Source organism: Drosophila yakuba, unplaced genomic scaffold (genome assembly GCF_016746365.2).
Source record: "Drosophila yakuba strain Tai18E2 unplaced genomic scaffold, Prin_Dyak_Tai18E2_2.1 Segkk5_quiver_pilon_scaf, whole genome shotgun sequence".
Taxonomy (NCBI): domain Eukaryota; kingdom Metazoa; phylum Arthropoda; class Insecta; order Diptera; family Drosophilidae; genus Drosophila; species Drosophila yakuba.
The window spans coordinates 668567-684519 of NW_025048824.1; positions in this window are offsets into that span (position 1 = coordinate 668567).

Below are 15953 nucleotides of genomic sequence, written 5' to 3' on the forward strand. Positions count from 1 at the left end.
GATGTTCGGCCAATTTTTTGAGACGATATATGCGAATCGGATATGCGAGTAAATCAAGAACGGAGTTAAAAAAAAAAGTATTAAAGAAACAAAAATAAACACACATTGACACTTTCTATGGGAAACTAGAAAAAAGTAGTGTCAGTGTGAACGTTCCTTTATTGGAATAGGCCCTAGAGTGGCTTCCTTGACACATACGTACATATGCTGGTACCAAAGACATTAGAATAACAAGATGCGTAACGGCCATATATTGGTTTTGCACTATGCAGCCACTTTTTTGGTGACGGCCGAAATTGCTCTCTTTTCGCTCGCCAAAAATTGAGGGCGTAAAAATCTAAAAAAAGAATTGACTTGCTTGTGTGAGTAAAAACAATAAAGGAGATAGTGTGTATGTGTGCGTGCTTATGCTAGAAGACGATTTTAGGGCCGAAATCAATTTTGATCTAAGAAACAAATTTGATTAATGTTTTGGTCAATTTCGATTCGTAACTATTATGGTTTGAAAGACTTTTTTTTAATATTCGTTTGATAGAAGCGCCGCTCGAATTAGCTACCGTTTACATATTTATATTTATATTGATAATTAATAATATGTAATATATTATAATCGGTACCCAGGGAACACCACGGGGAGGCCATTACAATTGTAATGGGGTCTTATATTTATATGACCTTCGAGTCGACTTGAAATGTTTAAATGTTTAACATTAAAACATTTCCATGTTCCCCAACTAAGCTAGTTTTCTAACTATTGCTTTTTATTATATATCGCCTCTTTTTTTAATTATATAATTTAATTTTTAAAGTCGTCAATTATTTGAATGTTTATATTTTTTTCACTTATGAGATAAAATGCTGAGTTTAGCTTGACTTTTTTGTCTATTGGCAATAACAGTCCACTTGCAATGCTTAAAAAGCAAAACTTTTATAAGTTTTTTTAAAAGATCTATTTTATGCTCATAACATTAATTTTCTACATGAAACCATAATGAGAAATCACTACTCTCATTTGTGCACTTAATGCATTGGTCTACAATAAATTTTTGTATACACATTTGTTTTTTATTATTTTTAAAAATATTTTCAAAAACTTTAATGTGTATTTTACAAATATTAAAAAATAGATCAGATGGTGCCTTTAGTTTTCCAAAGTCCGATTCTGTCGAGTAGTTTTTCTCATGTATAAAAAGCTCTGATGGAGCTGTTAAATGCTCGGTTTCTTTTAAAATTACCGATCTGCATTTATCGCAACTGGATCCCTTTGCAATATATCCAACAAAATATCTACTCGAAGTTAATTCAATGGGTATATCATTGCACAAAAAATGATCTATATTTTGGTCAAAGTACCTCTCATTGCCTTCTACAATTTCAGAAAATGATACAGAGTATTCTTGCTGCTGTATTTCTTTCTTTTCAATGCAAGGCTGATATATAATCGAATCGAACTCTATTGGCAACATTACATCATCATCTGATTCGCAATTAGAGTTTTGGGAAAATTTAAAAATGTGTAGGGATATAAGCTTGGCAATTATTATTTTATATTCATTAACTGAAGGATTTCTGCAGTTACCACCTTTTGCTCGAACGCACGCAAATATATTTTCAAGGGGATCCTGGTTAACTCTCCTTGTTAAAAAGAAAAAGTGGTCCGTATGGTCCTTAAATATATCTTTGACGAGTCCAAATATAGCTTCAGTAGTTTGGATCAAGCCATCAAGACAATATATATTATTACCGTGATATTTTACGCTCCTTAGGTATTCCTGCATTTCCTTCAGTTTATGCCAAACAGTATTGTTTACTTGAAGTGTGCATTTCATGGAGTTTTTGTCAGTTAATACTCTGCTATTCAGGCAATCAAAGTAATCATTAACTTTTTGGACAAATGCAGCAGTAGAAGCTGCAACTTCGGGACTATTTCGATTAAATTGCTTGTTTTGGGTACAAGCTTTAATTGCCGCTGCAACTGTGTGACTAAGTGTCTGAGTTGCCAAACATACCCGCATTAGCTCAAATCTAGTTGGATTAACGTGACTCCTTGTTAATTTAGTCATTCTCGTTACTGATCCCTGATCTAATTCATAAACCTCTCGGATGACATCAAAGTCAACTCGTCCGTCAGGGGTTTCAAAATTAGCTTTTAGAAAATTATTTCTAATAGATTTGAAAAGATGCGGAATGTCATAAAACATATAATATTTCTTACTATTTAAGGTAAAGTAAGGTTTCTCATTGGTGACTTCAAGTAATGAGGTACATTTTCTGTTGTTACCTCCTTGATCATAAACAACACCCCTTACTTTGAACCCAATATTTTCAGCAATATTAATGTTTTTATAAATAAGCTTTTTTAAGCAATCGCCTTTTATATTTGTTTCCGGCACGAAATAGTTCAATATAAATTTCCATTTCTTTAAAATACCCCGAATCACAAATACGCAATTGTGGCTTCCCATTTTATTAGAATAAATATAAATAAAATAAAAAAAATATGGAATCTGTTTATTGCAAAATTGATTTCTTGAAGCACGAAGTGCGGACATAAGCACCGAAGAATCATTGTCTTCTTATATTTTTCACACGTCGCACGCTGAATACTCTAATGACAATTATTCTAATATAAAGTCATCTTTTAAAATTATTATGCATTTTTTGTACATAGATTGTGCTATTATTATTTCTGTGTTAAATTTGAATAATTGTTATGTTAAGGCAATGCAAGACTAGAGTTTTTAAGTGGTGTCAATTTATAAAAAATAATATAGATTTAAAGTCTAAGAACTTCTAAGATGAAGGGCATATTTTGTCATTTTTACAATGCATGTGCATACGTGTGCACCAATACAGTGGTCAGCTGTCGCTGTATGCGTACAAGAGAGCTGGTGGCTCTAGGGCTCTCCGCTCTCTGGCTTTTGAATAAAATTTCGAGAGAGCGAAAAGCCACCACGAAAAAATCGTGTGCAAAAAAATCGTATGGCGTTACGCATCTTGTTATTCTAATGTCTTTGCTGGTACACACATATATATATGCAATATGTATATGTGTATATGTACATCGATCGGCCAACATACATGGAATGTCTGTATGTTTTTGTGTATGTGAAAGTTTGGGTGGCGAATTTTGTTTTTTATTTGGTGTTTTTATTGGAAAGTTACAGAATATACACACGAACATATATTATTGCGCAGGTGGCCACTAGTTGATAGTGAGCGGATTTTGATCGCAGCAATATATATGCGTATGTATATACATATATGGTGGGGATTTTGGCACCGTACTTATCTCGGCAAAGCGCTGGATGATCTCGGGCGAAGAACCAAAATGTAGAGACGTCGGGGGCCGGAAAAGCTGGTGTCGCAAATATTCCCAGAGTTTAATGAAACAAAAGGTGTTGGAGTTCGTCCTTCTCGTTTGGGGTTTTATTTTCAAGTGATGTCCTCATATAAAATAACGGCTTCGTCGGTCCAACTTCCGAAACATTCCGCCAACAGCGATGCTCCGCTGGCGGGATACCGGACTCAGCTGTTCGGCATGAACACGTATCAAGACGACATCATCGTGATTGGCCGCACCCTAGAGGAACACAAGAGAAACCTCAGGGAGGTATTCCGCCGCTTGAAGAAAGCAAACCTGAAGATAAACCCGGAGAAATGCCAGTTCTTCAAACAAGAACTTCTGTACCTAGGGCACCGCGTCACAAGCCAAGGGATAGGCACGGACCCAGAAAAGGTAGCAGCCATAGCCCAGCTAGAACCACCGTCATCGGTCCGAGAGCTGAGGCAATACCTTGGAGTCGCATCATAGTACCGAGGCCACTCAACGACCTCCTCCGCAAGGATACCAAGTGGACATGGTCACAGGACCACCAGCAAGCCTTCGAGGAGGTAAAAGCCAGATTGGTTACCGACCCAGTCTTGGCGTGCCCCGACTTCGGGAAAACGTTCATCTTGCATACGGACGCCAGTGACTACGGGATTGGCGCAATCCTCACACAGGACACAGAAGAGGGCGAAAGGGTCATTTCATACTCAAGCCGGATCCTTAACGGAGCCGAGAAGAATTACTCGACGACAGAAAATGAGTGCTTGGCAATTGTGTGGGCCATTCGGAAGCTAAAGCCGTACCTCGAGGGCTACCACTTTAAGGTAGTGACGGATTACATGGCGCTGAAGTGGCTGAACAGCATGGAAAGCCCTTCGGGAAGAATTGCCAGATGGGCTTTGGAGCTGCAGCAGTACGACTTCGAGGTAGCATACAGGAAAGGCCAATTGAACGTGGTAGCAGACGCGTTGTCGAGGCAGCCACAGCCAGAGTTGGTCTCAGCAGAACCCGATATGCTGAGAAGAACGCAGGACAAGGGGGCCGAATCAGAGTGCAGCTGGAGTGCAGCCTCAAAAGTTCCCAGACTACGTGTGGGAGGGCGACAGTGTGCGCCGATTTCGTTGGACCACTACCAAGATCGAAGCACGGAAACAGGATGTTGTTGGTACTGATCGACAGGTTTTCGAATGGGACGGACTTGGTGCCTTTGCGAACAGCCACGGCGGAAACATTGCAGAAAGCGTTCAGGGAGCGCATAGTCTCACGATTTGGAGTACCGAAGATGGTGATCACGGTAAACGGTGTGCAGTTCACGAGCCGGGCCTTTAAGAAGTTCCTCAACGACATGGGGATAAAGCAGCAATTTACGGCACCGTATACCCCACAGGAGAATCCGACGGAGAGAGCCAACCGCACTGTGAAGACAATGATAGCGCAGTTTACCGGACAGAACCAGAGGAATTGGGATGAAAGATGGCCCGAGATCATGCTGGCGGTGAATTCCAGTATTTCAGATTCTACAGGCTACTCACCGGCATTCCTGACACAAGGCCGCGAGCCGAGGCTACCGAACGCACTCTATGACAGAGTACGGGAAGGCAACCAGAGTCACCAGAAGGAAACGCTGAAAATATGAGAGAGGTCTTCGAGATTGTGCGGAGGAACCTAGAGAAGGTGTCCCAAGACCAGGCAAGGTATTACAACCTGCGGAGGAGGCAGTGGAAGCCGAGGATTGGTGAAATGGTGTGGTCCAAGGAGCACCATCTGTCAAAGGCGGCTGAAGGGTTCGCGGCCAAACTAGCTCCGAGGTTCGATGGGCCGTACCAAATTGTGGATTCCATATCGCCAGTGATATGTAAGATTCGCCACCTGAGGAGTAAAAAGGAACGCTCGGTACACGTCAGCGACCTGAAACAGCAGGGTCAAGAGGAGATGGAGGATGGGAACGTGGATGCAGAGCAGGGAAGGCATTCAGGAAGGAAAAGGAAACGGCAGCACCTGAGACCGGACGGGGTTCGGCGGACAGCGAGTCCGGCAACCATCACAGCGTCAGGCCAAGGCGAGAGTCAACGGATGCGGACCGCGAGCGGACCAGAGCGTTGCCTCGGGAGCCACCACCAGGGAGGAATATGGTCACGAACGGCGGAAAGGTTGAGGATGGCAGCACCTGAGAACGGACTAGGCTCGACAACCGTTCTAGCGTCAGGCCAGGGCGAGAGTCAACGGGTGAAGATTGCAAATCTAACATCCGTTCTAGCGTCATGCCAAGGCGAGAGTCAACGGAAACGGACCACGAGCGAACCAGAATCCTGCTTCAACAACCACCCGACCAAGGAACCCACATACTCCCGAGGAAAGGGGAGGGGCGGTACAGCAGTACCGCAAGGCATGCCAAATAATTCTGCAGATAAAAAAAATCGAGGATTACAAGGATGAAACGTTTTGTTTATATTCCAACTTACCGCCAACATTTTGTTTATAGTCATCAAAGCTTAGGGAAGGGGGCGCCTCGATCACAAGGCGGTCAATCGGCACTCGATACTGTCAATCGATGGGCAGAAACATCGGAAAAAGCAGCACATGACGGGTTACACTATGGAAACACTATGGTCATCAAGCGGCAGCGCCGCGCCAACAAAAGTTATCGGAAACAATCGATCGACGGCTAGTAGTGTGACCAGATGGCGAGAACCCGAAAACGCGGAATGCGGGAAGAAGAGTGGTGGACGAAGTAGCGTCACGGAAATTCGAATGGGCGGCAAATTTGAGAAAAAAAGGAACGAGGAACGTACTGGAAGGAGATCGGCGCGGTGGAACTCGAGATGGAGCTGGAAGCGTCAACGAGATCTCAGGAGTGTTCCGCGGTAACTGCAAGGCCGGATTCTACATTTTCCTACAACAACAAGGCAAAGCGTAGTAACGGCAGTGCGAAGCCCGGGGAAAGAGAGTTTGGAGACTCTGGGCTGAAGAAAGAGAGTTTGGAGACTCTAGAGGAAGAGAGTATGGAGACTCTGGGCTGAAGAAAGAGAGTTTGGAGACTCTAGAGGAAGAGAGTTTGGAGACTCGGGAAATGGAGAGAGAGAGGGTGGAGACTCCGGACGTGAGAACGAAGTCAGCAGGGTCTCCGAATTGAGACGCAGCTAGCTGAGGTCCAGTACGACGAAGCACGAGTAGTCCAGAAGCGTCCAACAGGCGAAGCCAAACAAAGAAGGGCACAGGATAAGCGGCAGGGATTGTGGTGTAGACCCGGAGAACTCTGTAGGAGACCGCGAACTTGAACCAGGCGATCGCCTAGGTGTGTCCGTGCGATCCGAACAGGCGTGATACCGGCGCCACCAGTCCGAACCAGACGTGGGGTTGACGTGTGGCTGTTCCACAGGCGTTTGCCTTGGGGATCACAGCCGTTAGCCGCCGTGAGTCTGCGTAAGACGACAATTCTCAGCCCAAGCGACGAGCGCCCAACAACGAACGTCCGCCACATACAGGACGACAGGAGCGGTGAGACAGCGGAACGAGGCCGGAGAACAAACCATCCAGCACCAAGGCCGGATAATCAGATTTCTTTGTAAGTCCAAGCACAAAATAAAGATCCAAGAACAAAACTGCGAGTGTTATTACTGGTAACCGGGTGATCACGTTATTCTATAAATTTGGTGGGACGAACGCACAAACTCTTTTGACTCTTCTAGACATGAGAAATATTTTGCTCTTCCTAATTGATCGGGGATAGACTATATACTTATCCTAGGGAGCGGGAATTTATCGGACAGTAGTTTTTTATTTATTTGACGATAGTCAATTACTATTCGCCATCTTTTTTTATTAGAGTCTGGTAGAGCTTTTTTCGGAACAAGTAGCAGGGGACTATTGTATTCTGATACAGATTTGTCTAAAATTAATTTTAGTACTTGGGACTTTATTTCTTCTATGTGACTTTGAGGGTTTCTGTAGATTTTTATATAAACGGTTCATTGTCTTTCAATCTCAATTTTTGTTTATAAAAATTATTTGTTGTAATTGATTCGGTTTCAAGTTCATATATCACTATATTGTATGCATAATTTTTCAAGTGTGTTTTTGAAAAGTGGCGGAAAATTTTGTTTAAGCTTTTCCGTTCTTTCTATGTTATCGGACTTAATGACGTTGTAATTTTCTAATAATTCGTATTCTATTCTGTCTAGGTTCACCATTTGGTTTTTTGGTGTTGTATTTAACAATTAGACAACAGCCATGTTAGCTTTTGCTACCATATTTTCTATAAAAATAACAGGTTGAATTTCTTGGTTGGGTATTTATACATCAATATCGGTCGGACTTAGTGAAATTCTGCGGACTACTTCGTATCTTGCTGGTAGGAGAGTTGTGTTATTTCCAGCATTGTATGTATTTTGTACATAATTCGGATATTTTAAGTTGTGGGGTCTAATTATAAGCCAATCATGATTTGGTTTGAAATCAAGCTGGCAATTCTACTTCTTAATAAAATCAATGCCTAATATACCATCACATGGTATTGGAAATTTAAAATTAACAACATGAAAATTGTGGGGTATTATGAATTTCCCTGTTTGAATTTCTGTATTGATCAATCCGATGGAGTGTTCGACTCCTTGACCTATGCCTTGAATATTTATCTGTTGATTATTATCAACGTTCGTGGATTCTATTACATTTTCTTTTAAAAGTGAAATGTCTGCTCCAATGTGTATTAGGAATGTCAATTTTTTGTTTGTGTTGGCATTTGAAAAATTTGCATACATATTTAAATTGAGATTGATCGAACAAACCAGTTTTGTGTATCTAAAGGTGCCTGCTGGTTTTCCGAGGAACCTTGGACATATGTAGTTGTTATTGCTATTTCCGTTATTATAATTTCTTCCTCGATTGGAATTGTTATTACCGCGATTACCGCCTCCTCGGTATCTCCGGTTACTGTTTCCGTTCCTGTTGTAATTATTATAATTTCCAATATTGTTTCTGCCTCTATTTGAGTTACTATTACGGTAGCCTCTATTTTGACTGCAGAAGAATACTGCGTCGCTCTTCCCAGTTGCGTCGGTACAGCTCCCAACGAACTGGGAAAGCACTCGCTGCATTTGCTAAAATCGGACGTGTTTCTGATACGCTGCGCGGAAAAACCTATTATCACGAAGACGGCTTGGCGAGTTTGGCGGAATAACTGCCCAAAGCCACTCGGTGCTAATGTGCATCATTTCGCCGCGATTAAAAGTGAAAAAACGCGAGCGATTGGTAAATTGCCAATATTTATGACATTGCAATTCGGTGCAGCTGAGAACAACAGCTGACAGCGCTCCCAACTTACGTCGGCAAGTGATCGGAGTTTAGTGGCGTTGCCGATGGTCGCACTGCCAGGGCTGCTCCAACAGCCGAATCGTGTACCGGTACCTAAACAATAATATTCAAACAATATCTAATTTGAATTTCGTTTAGAAGTGGACAATTGTTAGAAATTGCGAAAAACCAACAAATATATACCTATATATAAATTTGTGTGGAGTTGACCAATATTTAGCAAGGGAATCGGCATAAAGGTCGCGGGCTCTGGTGTCCGAGAAGAGGCGGAATAAGCTCCATCAGCCAACGCCTAGGAGAAATCCGTGGCCTACGTGGGACCCCTGCTAAATTTGATGCTCCACGTTCGCAAAGGGTAATTAAGCGACGGTCCAGCTGGGGGCACTGCCCCCGACGACGTGGTGGACCCATTCAAACGAAGCGCCAGAATGTCCAGGTCCCCTTCCAAAGGAGTGGGAATCACGGAGATAACGGAGCGAGCTGTAATGCCAGTTCCAGCGGCTGTGAGCGTAGCGCAAGCCGTACCTCAGACGCTTACGTCAACACCCAGCATCGGTGGAGCTACTGCAGCAGAGGACTTGGCCCCTCAACATTCCTGATGAATAGGAAGAAGATCTCCGACCTCATCAGTGTGCCGTCCCAATATGCACCAGCAAGAACACCGCCTGTTTCGCCGTCTAGGCCACTAGACCTGTCGGCCTACAAAAACGAGGATTTGAGCAGCATCCTGGGCATGATGAACTTGAAAATAGCGGTATTGCTATCAGCTTTCGAGACGCAGCGTCACGTTACCCGGGAAACCAAGGGTGTGATCTCGGAGCTGGCAGCTCTAAATGCCAGAGCTATACAGCTCATGAGGCCAAAGCCAAGGAGGCACCCGCAAAGAGTACGGCAACCCAGAGGGAAGCGCAACCCAAACCTGCGAGCGCCCTGGCAGCCAGCAAAAGGACGCGATTTTGCAGACGCATAAGGTGAACGAGCCTGTTCCGCCCAGCTTTGCGTCCGTTGCCAAAAAGGGTAACAAAAATTCGGAGTGGACCAAGGTGGCACCTAAGAGACTACGGAAAAAACCGGAGGCCATCATAATTAAGAAGACTGGAGAAGCCTCGTACACGGACATGCTCCGTAAACTTAAAGCAGACCCGTGCCTGTCAGAACTGGGCAGCCACGTTAAAAAAATCAGGAGGACCCAACAAGGAGAACTGTTGCTCGAAGTGGAGGGGAAAACTGCTGCAAGCATGTCCGAATACAGGGGAGCTATCGAAGAATCCCTTCGGGAAACGGCTGCGGTCCGCACGGGCGCGCGGAGAATAGCGTTAACCTGCAGTGGCATGGATGAGGCGACGACTGCAATGGAGCTTTATAGCTGTATGGCCTCCCAATTCGAAGGGATCCAGCTGAAACCAAAATGAGAGATGGGACCCAAGTGGCGACGGTTACGCTCAGCGTTAACGACGCAATTGGCGTCCTGAATAAGGGGTCAGTACATGTTGGCTGGTCTCGCTGTCGCATCATCCAGGACACACGCCCCATAAGATGCTATAAGTGCCTGGGCTACGGCCACAGGGCACTCAACTGCAAGGACCCTGATCGCTCGGACTGCTGTCTCCGGTGCGGCGAACAAGGTCACAAAGCGAAAGGCTGTGTCAACCCGCCGAATTGCATGATCTGCAACAGCGACACAGACAGGAATCACCCGACAGGTAGCTTTACATGCCCTACCTTTAAAGCGAGCACAACAAAAGGAGCCCTTAGACGCCGCATCCATGATTAACATACTACAGCTTAATGTTAATCACTGCGCAGCTGCACAGAGCCTTCTGTCCCAAACAGCGATAGAGCGCAATGCTGACGTCATGCTACTAAGTGAACCGTACGTCCCTGGTGTGGAAAATGCAGAAGCTCTTTTCGACTCTACTCGTAAGGCGGCAGTCATATGCTGCAGAAACCTCTACATAGAGGACCAGGAAAGTGTGCCAATGCGTGGCATTGCGTACGCTAAAGTGAAGGGTGTCCACTTATATAACTGCTATGCCCCGCCTAGTGACAGCCCCGACCTTTTCGAGGACTTTTTAGACGACTTGATACACCACGCTAGAGGGCGCAAGCCGGCAGTCATTGCAGGTGACTTCAACGCCTGGGCAATAGAATGGGGAAGCCGGACATCTAACCTCCGAGGTTGGGCCGTTATCGATGCCATGAACCAGCTGGATCTGGTGCTGCTGAACGATGGTGGCAAGCCCACGTTTAACAACGACAGAGATACATCATTCATCGACGTCACTTTTGTTAACCGAAGTCTAGCCTCCACTGCAAATTGGAGGGTTTAGGAGGACGTAACTCTGAGCGATCATGCCCTAATCACATTCAGCGCCCGCTCGTCGTGCATCACACAACGACAGGCAAGGAGCACCCTTGGGCAAGCATAGGACATCAGAAAGCTGGACAAGGACATGCTGGCCTTTAGCATCGAGCAAATGGAGCAAACAAATGGGCATGCGGAATCCATGGTGGCGTCGCTCATGAAGATGCTGGAAGCTGCATGCGATGCATCCGGTCTACTGGTGGAACCACCTACGCTTGGAATGCTTCAGGGCAAGGAGACAGGCGCAAAGATTGAGAGGACTTCCTCAGCACGCGGAACTTCACGAGGCTTTTAGATCGAATCGTGCAGATCTTAGAAACGGCATAGCTTCTGCGAAAGCAAATGCTTTTAAAGAATTGCTGGCAAGTGTCGACGAAGACCCCTGGGGTATCGCCTACAAAATGGTTAGCAACAAGCTGAAAGCCGCTGAAGATGGTACTCCACAGGACCCAGTCCTACTGTCAACCATCGTGCAAGAGCTATTTCCAAATCAGGATACCCTATGGCAACCCGCGCAAGAAATCCCTGCCCCGGATTTCCCGGGTGTCACTGCAATTGAGGTCATCGAAACGTGCAGATCTTAGAAACGGCATAGCTGCTGCAAAAGCAAATGTTTTTAAAGAATTGCTGGCAAGTGTCGACGAAGACCCCTGGGGTATCGCCTACAAAATGGTTAGCAACAAGCTGAAAGCCGCTGAAGGTGGTACTCCACAGGACCCAGTCCTACTGTCAACCATCGTGCAAGAGCTATTTCCAAATCAGGATACCCTATGGCAACCCGCGCAAGAAATCCCTGCCCCGGATTTCCCGGGTGTCACTGCAATTGAGGTCATCGAAACGTGCAGATCTTAGAAACGGCATAGCTGCTGCAAAAGCAAATGTTTTTAAAGAATTGCTGGCAAGTGTCGACGAAGACCCCTGGGGTATCGCCTACAAAATGGTTAGCAACAAGCTGAAAGCCGCTGAAGGTGGTACTCCACAGGACCCAGTCCTACTGTCAACCATCGTGCAAGAGCTATTTCCAAATCAGGATACCCTATGGCAACCCGCGCAAGAAATCCCTGCCCAGCATATACGCACGCATTGAGTTGTTCACTGAGAGCCCGGATGGCCTACAAAGGCACCAGTATGGTTTCCGGAAAGGTAAAAGCACCTTCGACGCTCTCACTGCCTTAAGAGATCTGGCCAAGTCCGCCCTTGATGGAGACCGATGGCTAGGTGGCACCAAGAAGTATTGCGCCATCATCTCGCTTGATGTAAAAAATGCGTTTAACACGGCTGGATGGCAAAAATCCTCGGGGCCATGCGCAACATGGGTATTCCTCGATACCTCAGGATCATCATTGGCAGCTACTTCAGGGACCGTATACTTTGGTACGATACTGACGCCGGGCCAAGAAATTACCAAGTCTCCGCAGGTGTCCCACAGGGGTCGGTTCTTGGACCAATCCTGTGGAACATAATGTACGACGGGTTATTGTCCATTAGCAAGCCCACAGGAGTGGAGCTACTCTGCTTTGCAGACGACGTGGCAGGAGCAGCGGTTGCCAAAACAATACCGGAGTTACAGGACAGGAGCAATGCAGCGATTAGCACAACTATTAGCTGGCTGGAAAACGCCGGTCTAAGTATCGCTGCGCACAAGTCCGAAGTGGTGTTGTTGAGCAGCAGAAAAGCCGTCGAGAGTATCGGGTCTCCCAAATAGAGTCAGCTGGAGTCGTTCATATTGTTGAAAGTACCAGCTTGCATTATAAGCTTTACTTTCTCTATGGAACAGTTTGTGGTCATGGCCTTGATAGCGTGCTGTGTGCCATATTTATTGGCAAATCCAGTGAAAGTCCATCATTTATATATGCACTTTCAAGAGCTTTTGTCATATGCTCAACCAATTTTGTATATTGGTTGGCAGCTTTATTCTTTTGTTGAAGGTTCATCGGCTTTGCTGTTATCACTTCAACTTAATCGCCCTTTACATTTCCTCTAAGGCTCGAAATTACCTGTGTTATGGTAGTTTCACTGCTTATTAGACTTCTTGCTGTTCCTTATAATTTTGTTTTATAACCGAAACGGCTAGAGACTCATGTTCTCTTTTGATTAGATTTACTATGTTTAGGGCATATAAAAAACTTGTTGTTTTCAGCTTTACCGTCAAATTCAGGTATAAGCTTTGATACTGTATTTAGAAAATCAATATTTGACTGTGCCATTGTTTTTTTTATTTCTTGATGAGGGGTTTCAACTAATTTTAATATAGCTGGAATCGTTAGGTTTAAAAGGGTTTATCTTCGATTTTGGTATATTTTTCTTCTTTTGTATAGGCCTATCTGGGTTTATGACGTTTTCAAAATGCCATTCGGCGTCTTCGTCGAGGCGAGCTATTTCTTGCAATTCTTCTGGAATTATGGTCTAGCATATTAGACGGTTCAGTAGTTCTGGTTTTTGGGGAATCTATTATTGATATGGCATTATTGCTTATGCTAATTCAATTAAGCTTATAGAATTTATAAAATTTACTTAAACGTCTGGGTTTATGACGTTTTCAAAATGACATTCGACGTCTTTGTCGGGGCGAGCTATTTCTCGCAATTCTTCTGCGTTTATGGTAAGCCAACAGTAGGCAGTAAATCTGACAGATATAAAAATGCGTGAGTAGAAACGCCCTAAAATGGTTGCGCCAATATTGCTATACTGATATATGTCTATAATCATGTCTAAGTGAATAATATTTGCGATATATATTTAATGGAACGTTTATTTAAATTGGTATTGGTAAAATGGTATTGTAAATAATGTATTTTCTCTCATGATCTTTAAATTGTCATTAGCAGAATTGTTTGCATCTGAGTCTATATATGCTCAGTGCTGGAGACATGGAAATATTAGGGTTGAAATGTGGTTGGCTCACAATTCAATGTTACAAATCAATAAAGGAAAAAAAATCTCCAACCACATTTGTTAATAAAAGCCTATCAACATTTTTTGTTAGTAGTTTCCAAGCAGCGGTTTCCCACCTCGGCTTGGGTTTATTTCTTAATAGTAAGGCAAACTGGGGCATTTGCGTTTAAGCAGCCCGTTTGCGTTTCTTCGCACTTTGGCGAAGCTCGTTCTCAATTTTTTCAAGACGCTCTATGTAGCGTTGCCGGACCGTCTCCTCTTTTGCCAACTTGGTCATCTCCTTGACCAGTCGGCTTTGCTGAAGCAGTTTTACTCTTCTTCCAGAGCGTTTGTATTTTTTCACCTCCTTCCTTTCATTTCGTGCCCGATACTCAGCTATTGTGAGGGGGCGTGGTCCATCGGCGGGGTTTTGCTGGACCGCTTCTTCCAGCGTTGGCAGGTCCCTTTGTATTATGGGCTGCGCATTAGAAAATTGTGGCTCATCTGCCATCAATCGCTGCTTTGTGTTGTTGTGTTTTTATATATTGTTTTGCACATGGTATTTATAACACAACATAACACAGCAGGACTCGAGACCGAGTCACGGTCGCCATATAATAACTTTGTAATAACTTGATAATCGAATTTAGTTTAGTTTGGAGCGTCTGCTCCGTTCCAGTGATTTTATTTGAATAATCCGTACCATGCTGTCATCGGGTGCAGCTGTCCCGCACATGGATGCTTAAGACTATGTACCTTATATTTCGCATACGTATACATGTGTATGCAGAAGGCATATGTATGTTATGTATGGCTTGACCACTTAAACTGCTAAATGCATGCTCAGCACTCTCACGCTCCGCGAGAGATCGTTAGATCGCATTTCAAGAGCTGGAGTGACTGTGTAGTGCTTGGTGGTATTTTTGCGTAGTTTGTATTGATTATTTATTATGACAAAGTGTCACAATGTATTCACTCTAAATAGTCGAAGGGTAGATGCACTACAATTAAAAGAGAAATTACTTCAGTACAGTTGTTAGTTTATTATAACGCAAACTTACCAAAAGTATTAACAACAGATGCTAGCAGTAGTGCGGTTTAAGGCATATTATCACATAGGTTCAACAAAGAACTAAAATATGTATATATATACATACATATTTTGTGTTACAAGGCTAAGATAGTATGGGGAATAAATGCATATAACGCACTGATCGTAAACCTTTGCTAGGTATATTCGGTTAAACAAAGGGATTACTGTTGATGGCTTCAGCACGTATTTAGAGATGGGAAATATTTATACCCGTTACCGTAGAGTAAAAGGGTATACTAGATTCGTTGAAAAGTATGTAACAGGCAGAAGGAAGAGTTTCCGACCATATAAAGTGTATAAATTCTTGATCAGGATCAATAGCCGAGTCGATCTGGCTATGTCCGTCTGTCCGTCTGTCTGTCCGTCGGTTTGTCCGTCTGACTGTCCGTCCGTATTAACGTCGAGATCTCAGGAACTACAAAAGCTAGTTGAGTTGAGACTAAGCATACAGCCTCCAGAGACATAGAAGCAGCGCAATTTTGTCGATTCATGTTGCCACGCCCACTCTAACGCCCACAAACCGCCCAAAACTGCCACGCCCACACTTTTTAAAAATAATTTGATATTTTTTCATTTTTGTATTAGTCTTGTAAATTTCTATCGATTTGCCAAAAAACTTTTTGCCAAGCCCACTCCAACGCCCACAAACCGCCAAAAACTGTCAGTGTTGAAGACTCTCCTTCGCACTTCCACTAGCTGAGTAACGGGTATCATATAGTAAGGGATCTCGACTATACCGTTCCTCTCTTGTTTTTGAATATACAGTAGTATATACAAGGAACATTAAATACTGCTGACGGACTTTCCAGAATGCCAAAATATATTCAATCCAATGACGTTGAGGAATTTAATTACGAAAATTTCATACAATTGAATAATAATATGTTTAAAATATGTTTTAGGGACATATCTCATGAAACAAGAAGAGATTCTATTTTAGCAGAATTCAGTGATGCTATAAAAAATGGTACGATTTT